Raw genomic sequence first — 12899 nt, 5'->3', positions numbered from 1 at the left:
TGTTTACTTCTCAAGCCATCAGTCTTTATTGGTTAAGGAGATTTATTGTTGTCTGTCTTGTTTAAAACCTAAACATGTCTAACAACTGGCTCCAGGCTGCCGTGTACAACAAATCTAGGCCACATCTTCCCAAGTAAGTTGTATTTCACTCAAAAAGGTATGGCAGTTATATACAAGACAGTAAACAGGGTCAGTATTACTTGAATGACTTTAGGAAATGTTTATTCAGTGACAGTCTCAAAGGAATTCAGGGCAGATTATCCTTACAGTGTATTTCATTGAACTTTTTTGATAGAGGAAAGAATTACATTGGAAAGGAAATACAAGAAGATTGATATCTTCATAAAAATGAAGCTAAGTTGGCATTTTATATTATTTATGTTGTTCAAAATACTTAATTATATTGGTGTGTGGCACTTGCAGGTTTCAATAGGATAAAGGTTAATGTTGATGTGTATTCTGTTTTACAGAATGAGAGGGAAGGCAAATAATCAGTGTTATGCTAGGCCCAAAATAAGAGTCTCTATTTTGTAACCAACAGAGTGTTTTCATTGCTGTCATTATTGTGATACGGCAGCTAGAACTGTTGTTTATTAGTAAGTTCATTGCTTTGATTATCTGTTATATGCTGCACATTTACCAGTAGGGACAACATGTTGCCTTCCTACACTATGGTTAATTTCTTTGGTATTATGAGTTTTGTAGCTGAAGGAATTTTGTGATAACAATTCCCAATTAAAAGGACTTCCACCAACAGTGTTACTTCCGAAAATTCACATTGTTAAAAGAATAATGTTCTACTTCAATGTGCTTTATTGGAAAATATTTTTGTTTAAAATTAAAATTGATAGGTCATTATCAGTATGCTATTCTCTGAGATGAGTTCTCATTCTTCAATCTCTTTCGGAAGATTCTGTCCACCTATCCTCTCCACTGACTTGAGCGAGTGACAGAAATGTATAGAATCAATGAAGATGTGGCCACGTTTGCTCCTCCCTGTGTGTATTAACTATAACCAGATCATGGCAAAATGAACAGTGGAAGCAGCACACTTTGGATAATTGTAAAGCAAACACACACGTGGATCAGATCAAAGTTATGCACAAATCCAAGATACAAAATATACAACAGTACCTAGCACAAAAGAAAACATTTGTAGTTGCTGGAGGGCATTTATGTTAGTCTGAGGACATTACCACAGGAGTTCCTCAGGGCAATGTCCTAGGCCCAACCATCTTCACCTGCTCCATGTTGTCACCTCTCTCTAACTGTAACCTCCATTGCCCTACAACCTTCCAAGGACTCTGTCAGCCTTGAATTCCTGCCTCTTGTGCATCTTCAATTTTAATAATTCCAGCGCTAGTGGCTCAGGCTTCAGCCATCTAGGCTCTGTATTTCCCTCCCTAGACGTTTTGGACCCTCTCTCCTTTAAGATGCTTCTTAAAAACCAGTTTATTTTCTTTATGTGGTTTAGCATCCCATTTTGTCTGATAATGTTCCTGTGTTTCTATGTTAAAGATATGATATAAATACAAGTTGTTGTTGTACCTTAACCACAACATCTTGGTAATCTTGGCCAATCCAACATGAAGTTTTTGGATTAACCAATTAGCTTTTACCAATGGACTTGGGTGTGATATTGCTTGCCACATTGTACAGGATCTTTCACCACATTGAAGATATACATGCATATAGCGCTGAATAAATTCTCAGACTAGGGTTCACAGCAGTTTGAAGGCATTCCCTTTATGTTAGTTAAGCAACAGCATGGTGGCATAGTGGTCAGCACTGCTGCCTCACAGCGTCAGGGACCTGGGTTCAATTCCTGGCTTGGGTCATTGTGCAGAGTCTGCATGTTCTCCCTGTGTCTGCGTGGGTTTCCTCCGGGTGCTCCGGTTTCCTCCCACAGTCTGAAAGATGTGCTGGTTAGGTGCATTGACCCAAACAGGCACTGGAATGTAGCAAGTAGGGGAATTTCACTGTAACTTCACTGCAGTGTTAATGTAAGCCTTACTTGTGACTAATAAATAAACTTTAAACAAATACAAACTCATTTACCTATAATTGAATGTCAACTGAAGTTGGTGATGGATATCACCATTTGATGGGATCTTTTGAGTGTCCATGCTGCAGAAAGAACTTTTACTGGTAATGCGTTCACACCTTTTCTGTACTTATTACAATGATAGGAGTTTATGATACTAGTTATCTGCCGAGCTGGAACCAAATTACACTCATTTCTGTAATAACCAACTACTCACTATCCTGCTTGGCAAACATTCAGGTGCAGTAGGTATGTGGTGTCTCTTTGGAATTGAATTCACTCCATGGGGTACGATGCCTATTGATTTCATGGTACCATGCCTATTGATGAGAAATGAAAATTGAATTGATCCTCTGCAGCAAACTCTGTAATCATTTACCTGAATTAAGCAAGTTGGAAGTACGATTTGTGTTGACCTGATAGTCTTGCCCATTGGTATCTGGATATTTGTGTCTGTCAATTTCACTTTAAATAACCCCGCAAAACATTTCTGTAATGTTTCGAGTATTCTTGGTTGCACACACAACACAATGCTTGCCAGTTCTTTGTGTGAATGGTTTTAAACATCTGAACACAAGGAGTAGTCCTGTGGATATTCATTAATCTGTAGCTCTTGCTAACCTATGCCCAAACTCTACAGTTTTAAAAGTAGGTATTTTATCTCATGAAAATAGTAGTGTATTCCATATAATGCCAGTGGAAACTACTTTGGACACTGTTGGTTTGGAGTCTGTGGGTTTCTGAACATGTCAAACACTCAGCTGACCAAACAAAATGAATTGCCATCAAAAGAATAACTTGGCATTGCTGAACCTGATGGTGTTATGGAAACAAATGATAAGAAATGATTATTGAAGCATCCTAGTTTATTTTAGCATCCTTCCACAATCCTGCAAATCCAATCCACCTCCTTACTGATGTAGAGAATCCAAAGAAGGATCCAAAAAGGATTAGAGATACCAGTTATCTTCTGGTGATTCTGTGGAGTACAGAAAAGTGATAGAGAATCTGGTGCGATGGCAGTAATCGCTCCCTCATTGTCAACAAAATGAGGGAGATGGTCATCAACTTCAGGAAGCATAGTGGAGGACAGTACTGTGTGCAGTTTTGGGCGCCGCACCTGCGCAAGGATATTTTGGCCTTGGAGGGAGTGCAGAGGAGGTTTACTAGGCTGATACCGGAGTTGAGGGGGTTGAGCTATGAGGAGAGGCTGAATAAACTAGGCTTGTACTCGTTAGAGTTTAGAAGAATGAGGGGAGATCTCATTGAGACGTATAAGATGATGAATGGGATGGATAGGATAGAGGTGGAGAGACTCTTCCCGCTCAAAAAAGACAGTAGGACTAGGGGGCACAGCCTCAAGATAAAGGGGGGGCGGTTTAGAACGGAGTTGAGGAGGAACTTCTTCACTCAAAGGGTGGTGAATATCTGGAATTCTCTGCCCGTTGAAGTGGTGGAGGCTGCCTCGCTAAATATTTTTAAGACGCGGGTTGATGGGTTTTTGATAAGAGAGGGGATTAAGGGTTATGGGGAGAGGGCGGGAAAGTGGAACTGAGCCACGACAGATCAGCCATTATCTTATTGAATGGCGGGGCAGGCTCGAAGGGCCAGATGGCCTACTCCTGCTCCTATTTCTTATGTTCTTATGTTCTTATGTACATCAATGGGGATGAAGTAGAAAAGGTCGAGAGCTTCAAGTTTTTAGGTGTCCACATCATCAACAACCTGTCCTGGTCTCCACCTCCCCCCCACCATGCCAACACCTCTACTTTCTCAGAAGATAAAGAAATTTGGCATGTCTGCTACGACTTTCACCATCTTTTACAGATACACCATAGAAAGTATTCTTTCTGGTTGTATCACAGCTTGCTGCAGCTCCTGCTTTGACCAAGACCGCAAGAAACTACAAAGGGTCGTGAACGAAGTCCAATCCATCACTCAAACCAGCCTCCTACTCATTGACATTGTCTATACTTCCCGCTGCCTCGGAAAAGCAGTCATCATAATTAAGGACCCACGCATCCCAGACATACACTCTTCCACCTTCTTCTGTTGGGAAAAAGGTACAGAAGTCTGAGAAGAGCTTCTTTCCTGCTACCATCAGACTTTTGACCTACCTCACATTTACTTGATCTTTCTCTAGGTATGACTGTAACACTACATTCTGCACTGTCTCCTTTCCTTCTTTATGAACAATATGCTTTGTCTGTAAAGCAGGCAAAAACGATACTTTTTGTTGTATACCAGTACATATACAATAATAAATCAAAGTACTGTAGCTTGCCAGGCTGAAACTGCTAACTAATAGTTTGATTTTGATTGAAACATTTCTAAAGCCTGCACTAACAATATACATGTGGAAGGAAACTGATGAGAAAACCAATTAGGCTTTTTATTGTAAATGAAAAGATTATTCGAAATACAGCTTGAGTTCTTTACATCCATAAATATTTACAATCTAGTGTGATATATAAGCACTGCTGGTAATCCAGTCTGATAATCTCTATAATATGCACATTTTAATAGAATAACATAAAGTGACTAAAGTGCTGATTAAGATAATTTTGAGGAAGTGAATATATTAAACAGCTTGTTCTGTAAATCAAATTTAAATGGGGATTATATTTAACTGCTACTTGTCTGCATAGTTTTTTGAATAATTATGAATTGTCCATTAACCATACTTCATTTCTTAAAACGTGATGTATTTTTGAAAAAAGAACCACTTTATACACTTGTTTGAAAGGGCACAAATAACTAGACCTTTCCAATGTATGTTTCTTTTTAAAGACATTACAAAAGACTTAAGGAAAGACCGCACTTCTTACATACATAAATTAAGAAAATCCCATGGTAAAAGATCAGTAGTTGCTGGGGGCACCAGAACTTGCACGTGCAGGAAACGAGATACACCGACTGGGATTAATGCGGGTAGCAAGGATTTTGTCACTTTCCTCCAGGACTCTCACCGCAATTTCATTTCCATCATACATTTTATCTGAGCAATGTCAGACCTCCCATCTAATTAATCCCCCAGTAGGGCTAAAGTTCCAGCCCCAAGAGCTGCTGACCAGCCAAAAGCTGCCAGCTCTCCAGTGCCAGCAGCACCACTGGGAACGATGCTCACTGATAGTATTATAGTGGGGATTTCAGAAAAGATTGAGAATGGATCTTTGGAAAAAGGTGAGTGTGGGTGGGATTGGGAGTGGGGGGATCATCACTGGCAAGGAGCATGAGTGAGATTTGGAAGCAAGGAAAATGGGGTAACTTCCTGTGAGCCCCCCTCCCCCTCCCCCCTGCCATCCCAGTACTGGGCCCCCTCCATTGGAACCCTTCTGGTAGACCATTGGTGGATGATGAGTCCACTGCCCCCATTGGTTAAGTACTTACATGCAGGAAAGCCACCCACAAGCCTTCTTGTCCCGGACTTGATTGTAGGGCTGTTGGACCTCTACAAGCTGGAGATGCCGGTGTTGGACTGTGGTGGGCGCAGTAAGAAGAGATTTCAGAGCACTGCTCCTTCATCAGGTAAAGGATGATGAAGGAGCAGCGCTCCGAAAGCTCATGATTCCAAATAAACTTGTTGGACTTTAACTTGGTGTCATGAGACTCCTCACTAGAGAGCACATCTTTCCTGCCTAATTATATGGCATCCCTGCCTCTGAATTGGGTGGGGGCTGGGTATTAAATTCCACCTGTTATGCATAGACCACTTTACAATAATGAAATACCAGATTATTTCCCTATGTTGAAGACAAAATCAACTGGACACAGAGTATTGAGAAACAACATTGTGTTTAACAAGTCTTTAAAAAAGGTAAATGTATAATAAGTTTATATGCTAACATTGTTTAAATAATCAATAAACTTAATGTCATGATATCACAATATAGGAAATGTCAAAGGAATAATATTTTAAGGATGAATCTCTTGTAGCAGTCACATGGTCAGAAGAAAGTGATGCACTGTCTACAGTAAACTCAGGGCTGTCTCCTCAACCCTGCGTGATGACTCCAGGTAGTTCAAACTTAAGGAGATGGCTACTTTTGCAGTAACATGGTCACGCAGCCAGATTTTGACCAAGCTGGTTTTATGCAACAATGCAAAAGAGTGATATTATTACACCGCTGGAATAAATTAGGCTACAAAACATTACACGTGTTATTGTACTGTGTGTCCAGTGTGCTGACCTCTCAATCTTGAACCAGCCAATTGGACGTAGAGGCCCCAAATCAGGATCACCCTAGACTGTTCAGAAATGTCATCTGCCAACCCTGCCAATAATAGAATCCTGCAAATCCAATCCACCTCCTTACTGATGTAGACACCTCCTGTGCAAAATCCTGTAACAAGTGCCATCAATGTTAATATGCTTTTTTGCTTTATTTACTACTTTTTATTTCAATTTTTTTCCCTGGTATTTGATTTTCCTCCTGTTTATTGACAAAAGCAACACAGATACAAAATTAGCTGAGTAACAGGAAACAGCACAAAAGGGGTAATGGATATTTTTCAGGCTAGAAGGAGGTTTATAGTGGGGTCCTAGAATCTAGATCTTGACGTGCAGGGGAAAATTTCAAAGTTTGCAGATGACTGTTGTAAATTGTGAAGAGGACAGTGTAAAACTTCAAAAGGACATAGAAAAATCGGTAGAATGGGCATTTAGGGGACAGATGAAGTTCAATGCAGGAAAGTGTGAGTTGCTTCATTTTGACAGGAAGAAAATGGTGAGACAGTATAAAACAAAAGGTACAACTCTAAAGGATGCAGGAGCAGAGGGACCTGGCTGTTCATGTGCATAAGTCACTGAGGTGGCAGGACAGGTGGAGAGAGCAGTTAATAAAGTTTAAAGTATCCTAGGCTTTGTTAATAGGTGTGTAGAGTACAAGACCAAGAAGGCTTTGCTGAACTTGTCTCGGACACTAGTTAGATCTCAGCTGGAATATTGTATACAATTCTGGGTACCACATTTAGGATGTGAATGCATTGGAGAAAGCACAGAGAAGGTTTTTAAGAATGGTTCCAGATGGAGAAACTTCAGTTATGAAGATAGATTGGAGAGGTTGGGGCTGTTCTTCTTGAAGAGGAGTAAGTTAAGAGGAGATTTGATAGAGATATGCAAGATCATGAGGGGGCTAAACAGAGCAGATAGGGAGTGACTATTTATGCTTGGCAGAGGGTAGATAAGGAGAGGGCACAAATTTAAAATGATTGCAAAAGAAACAAGTGTGATATGAGAAAAGTCTTTTTCATACAGCGAGTGGTTTGGGTCTAGAACGCAGTGCCTGGAAGTGTAGAGAGGGCAGGCTCAATCAAGATATTCAGGGATTATTTGAGTAAAAACAATGTGCAGGATTACGTGGAAAAGACACTAAGTTGTAATGCTCATTTGGAAAGCTAGTGCAGACATGACGGGCCCGATGGTCTCCTTTTGCACTTTAACAATTCTGTGATTTTCTAATCAATTTATTTTTCCAATTTTTCAGTGTTTTCTCCGAATATCTGAGTTTTCTCTGTATTTATTTTTGTCGGTATTTGATTCCTTGGGCCTTTACTCAGTACTGCCCTGTGTGGCTGCTTGAATTCACTGTTGTCTTTTTTCTCATGTTCTTCAGCAAGAGCTTTTAGGGAGCATAGCTGGGCTTTGCCACGAATACAAATGCAAAGAATCCACAACAATAAATTGACTTTTTTTTAATGAAACCTTTTCTCTATTATAAGGTAAACATAGCCTGCCTTCAAATAATCAAATTAATAAGTAGACAGCAAGTTGAATCCTCAGAAAATGATGTTGGTGCGGTACTAGAATTATATGATAGTGTCCAGTCAGTGGCAGCCAAGAGATTGAATCCAGTGTGCTACCCTCTAATTTGCATTGCAATTGCATGAACATATATGGGATTTTTATTGTGATATCAGAGATTTGTGGTTTCCATACAATGAACTGGAATTTCCTGCACAATTGGAAACTTCTTAGGAGTTTTCCAAATGAGCAGTAACTATATTTTCTGAGTATTACCAAGGGAGGGGAATCAGGACTCTGGATCCTGTTTATTTTGACTGATGTAACTTCCTTTCTTCCAGCTTTCTCTGGCAATGTCTTGCACCTGTTTCAAAGGTGGTGCTGCACGGGATGCAAACCAGGAGATGGCTACCTTCTCGCACTTCTTCTGGACTCTTCATTGTTCCTGAGATGTTGGCACTGATAAGCTTCTAGAATTCAGACCCTCCTCTGCTACAGACTGCAGAGACACCTTTCACCTCTGCAGAAACTAGCATGACTTCATCAGCTGAAGAATCATTGGTGGCTTAAAATATAGGTAAATCATTTGTCAAGATATGAATATAAAAGTGATTTTTTTTTTAAAAGACATATTGCATTAGGTTGAATCGGAATAAGTTCCAACTGAACTGGAAAGGGGCCAGTGGGGCAGCACAGTGGAACAGCAGTTAGTGCTCTGCCTCAGCATCAGGGACCTGGGTTTGATCCCTGGCTTGGTTCACTATTTGCGGAGTTTGCAAGTTCTCCCTGTGTCTGCCTGGGTTTCCTCCAGGTGCTCCAGTTTCCTCCCACAGTCCAAAAGACATGCTGGTGAGGTGGATTGGCCAAGCTAAGTTCTCGTCAGTTTACCCAAACAGGCGTCGGAGTGTGGTGACTAGGGGATTTTCACAGTAACTTCATTGCAGTATCAATGTAAGCATACTTGTGACAAATAAATAAACTTTACTTGTTTTTTACCTGAGCAAGCAGATAGGATAAATAGGGAAACTGGCAAAGGATTTAGACTAGTAAGTTGTGGAGATGGGGGAGTGGGACTTACAATAAATGAAATACGCTAAGTATAAATGAAACAGGAAAGGAGCATATAGCACAGGCTAAGGGAGGTCATAACTTATCAGAAGATAAACAGCATATGAAAAGGTGGCTTAGACAAAGTGAGAGGAACTGTTGCTGTTAATGACTTAAACTGTACAGCACAATACAGAATTCTATAATAAAGCAGAGGACTAAGATATCAGGGATAACAGGGATCACTGAGACATGGCCACAGAAAAATGGGGATTGGAAATTTCATATAACAGGGCACAATATATTTAGAGAGTGGAAAAAGTGGAGGTGGAGCATCTGTGTTTACTGGAGATAATGTAATAGAAAAATGCACAACTATCAGACTGAAGTAGGATCCGTATGGCTAGAGACAAAGGAGAATAAAAGATCAATTACAAATTACACTGATAGGGATAGTTTACAGACTACCTAATTGAGGAAGGGAGGCTGAGAAAGAAATATGCACACAAGAAACAATATTTTTCACTGCACACAATACATGTGACAATAAATCAAATCAAAATCAATCAAATTTGGGAAATGAAAGAAAAGAAGAATAAAAATCGGGGATTCTCAACCACATTAAAATTAATTGACCGTAAGAGATATATAAAGAAATAAATAATTGGAGTTCCTATCTTGTGTACAGAACTTATTCCTAACCCTTTTGTAAGAAAGCTAACAATGAGTATTCACTAAGCCACATGAGAAACCTTTTTCTCAGATTTCGATTAAACAGGATACTCACAAAAACACTGCAGATTCAGGAAATCTGAAATAAAAATGCAAAATGCTGGAAATACTGAGCAAGTCTGGAAGCATCTGTGCAGAGAAAGGTCATGATCTTTCATCAAACCTGATTCACTATTGGATTTAGTAAGGGGAAATTAACTAGTGCAGACAAGAGAGGTAAGAGGAAGTTCTCCCCACTTCTAGCCACCAGTGATCATAACATAATCTTTAAGATGATACTTGAATTGGTCCTAAACATGACAAAGCAGGCCAGGCAATAACTGTGGAGAGAGAAATAGAACCTAATGGTCATAATGTAATAACCCTGTTGACCACAGGCGCAAATCTCCATAATGGCTGCTAAATCTCATGAGAGGCCTAAAGCAGGGTTTGTGCCGGCGAGATCCCAGAACAAGATCTTCCCCACCACCCCTCATGTCCCCTCCAGTGATGTAATCAGGTTCACACCCAGGAAGGGTGCAGGTCTGAATTGCATAGATTGGCATACATTACAATATAATTATAGTGCTTGACATCGCAACATGGCGGTGGGGGCAGGAGATACAGTGTTGATTGAGGGACCCAACATCAGGAAAGAGACAACTGCTAATTAAAGCCACATCCTGCCCTTGTCTCTGCCCCCCACCCCCCCCCCCCCCCCACACTTCCCCTCCCTGAAAACACCTCCCTGTCACCCCCATTCATATCCAAGTCCCGCAGTGATCCTTGGTGAAGTGCCTACTGGCTGCAGCCACCGCTCCCATGTTCAACAGTGACTAGGAAAAAGATATTCCACTAATGAACAAGAATAACTAAACACTGTATCATCATGGAAGAATAAAGACCCAAGAGAGTGACTGAGATTTGGAGGTGTAGTGTCACAGTGAGTAACATCCCGATTCTGAGCCAGAAACCCCGGTTTTCAGTCCCACACCAGGACTTGATAGCTACAAAAGATGTGTTCCTAATGTAGCCAAACAAGTTGAGTATGTTAACATTCAAATCCTTCCAATACTTCAGTGGCTTGTGATAAGAATGGGAGAGATTCCTGGTCAGTCACGCATGATGTAGAGTGGTGCCTCTGGCTTCAGGCTAGTGATCTGTTCCAGAAAACACAAGCTATGGAAAGCAGGCACAAGCAGGTGCTTTATCTGCCTCATGTGTCTGTAGATCCTGGAAGTGTCCTAAATCTGTGAATAATTGAGAGTAAGGAAAAATGCATTCACTAGCTCCACAGAGAGTAGGAAAGGGCCCAACAATGGGAAATGCACAAAGATTAACAGAGAAGTCAAGAAAAATGGAAGACAGAAATGAATATTTAAATTAAATTATCAAGGAACACCTAACAAAATAGAATATTTTACAGACACGTAAATAAAGAGAAAGGCAGGATGAGAATAAGATCTAGGGGATGGCAGGATGAAATCAGAGTCAGAAATAAATAGTTTGCATCGATTTTATCAGAGAGATAAATCTGGTCTTGTGCCAGAAGGTTGGTGGTATATTCACCTTCTACACGGCAATAGAACATATTCTTGGAACTATAGACTGGTCAGTTTAATATTGTTAGTGGAAACAGTAATTGAACCCCTGAGAAATGAGAAAAAAAGTCATGATTTCCAAAGGGAATTCAATAAGGTGCCACGTAATAAACTAATGAGTAAGATGAGAGTGTGCAAATCAGTGGACAAGTGGTGAGATGATAGCTAGCTGGATTCAAATCAGAAAGAAGAGAGCAGTGAGTAAAGGGTGGCCATTTAGTGCTAGCGTCACTGTTGTTCACAATTTATATTAATGATTCGGAATCAGTAAAACAATTCATAAATTTGTGGCTGACACCAAATTGAGAGGGATGGTCCATACTGACGACAGCTGCAACAAATTTCAAGAATACATTAATGAAGTTGGAAATTTGCATATAATTGGCAAATTTATTTCAGCACAGATAATCATAAGGTATTACATTTTGACGAGCAAAATAAGGTCATATATTATTTGGAAAATAGAATCGAAATAGGGACAAGGAGCAAAGGAATGCTGGAATGCAAATCCACAGATAACAGAGAGTAGTGACAGAGGTTGGCAAGTCATTAGAAAAAGCAAACCAGAATTTATTTATAGATGGATGGAATTGCAGAGTAGAAAATTTTGCTAACCTTGTATGAAACCTTGGAAACACTAATGCTGAGTGCAGTTCTGATTGCATTATTATTAAAAGGATATCAAAGCATTACGCAGGGTGCAATGACGGATGATATCAGCATTATGAGGTTATGTCTAACAGGAAAGAATTAACATACTGGGTCTCTTTTCTCTTGAAAGAGAAGGCTGAGAGGTGCCCTGATAGACATCCTAAAAATTACAAAATGTTTTGATTAGTGCGGGCGCAGAGAAAATATTCGCACAAGCAAAACTCAAGGTCATCAATATCAGATAGACACCAAAAAAATTTTTTAAAAGTTCTTCAGTCAGTGAGTGGTCAGAAGGTGGAATTTGCTGCCACAGTAAGTTGCTGAAGAGAATAGCATAGTTGCATTTAATGAGAGGGTAGATAAGCATATGAGGGAAAAAGGATTCGTTGGTTATATTGAGTTAGGTGATGAAGTTTAGGAGGAAGCTGGAATGGGACATTAATGTCAGTGTGTACTATTGAGGCCAAGTGGCCTGTTTCTGTACTGAATATGCTATGTCACTTCTGCTTCCTGTTAATATTTATGGACCATGATTATATAAAATCATGTTGATTTCTATGTTTTGTTTTCAGTGTTCTATTTGCTGAAGGTCATTATTGAAGTAATATCCCTTTTTATTTCATGGATAGTTGTTGGACAGCTTCAGTTCAGCGAATCTTTTAAGTTTATTTAGCTTTAGTTTTGCATTTGACAGTGGTGTCAGCCATGGCTCAGTGGGTAACATTTTTGTCTCTGTGTCAGAAGGCTCAAGTCTCAAATTCTATGTTGACATTTCGGTACTGCATTGTGAAAGTGTCTTTTGAATATCGCACTAAATTACTAAATTCGAAGCAGATGGGTCATTGGTAAATATGCATGCCTGCATAATTATTAACTGCCAAAAGTGCTACACAGGAAGGCATGTTCCCCTATCCCACAAAGAGATTATATATAAAATTGATGAATTATGTTCTTTAAAATGTACAGTCTCTACTGTAAATTTTTTGGCAAACATTTGAATCATAATGGAATTCATGCCAAATTGTCGCTGTGTTGTACGGACAACATTACATCCCTTTTTATGTGATATAATCATGACAACAGTGCTGCTGAGCTGTTTCAG

General features: G+C 39.8%; 1 protein-coding gene across 1 annotated transcript in view; it reads left to right on the top strand.

Moving 5' to 3' along the window:
- The window catches only part of LOC145349385 (beta-galactoside alpha-2,6-sialyltransferase 2-like), a 96508-nt gene that overhangs the window by 44166 nt on the left and 39443 nt on the right, over nt 1-12899 (top strand). Inside the window, exon 2 of the mRNA XM_080197904.1 lies at nt 8129-8364. The gene's annotated coding sequence lies outside the window, so the exon portion shown is untranslated. The remainder of the gene's footprint in view (nt 1-8128; nt 8365-12899) is intronic.

This window comes from Carcharhinus amblyrhynchos, chromosome 10, assembly GCF_965287045.1.
Source record: "Carcharhinus amblyrhynchos chromosome 10, sCarAmb.v2.hapA, whole genome shotgun sequence".
In the NCBI taxonomy this organism is placed as follows: domain Eukaryota; kingdom Metazoa; phylum Chordata; class Chondrichthyes; order Carcharhiniformes; family Carcharhinidae; genus Carcharhinus; species Carcharhinus amblyrhynchos.
The sequence above is the reverse complement of the archived record's forward strand: the minus strand, read 5'-3'. Positions and strand labels throughout refer to the sequence as shown.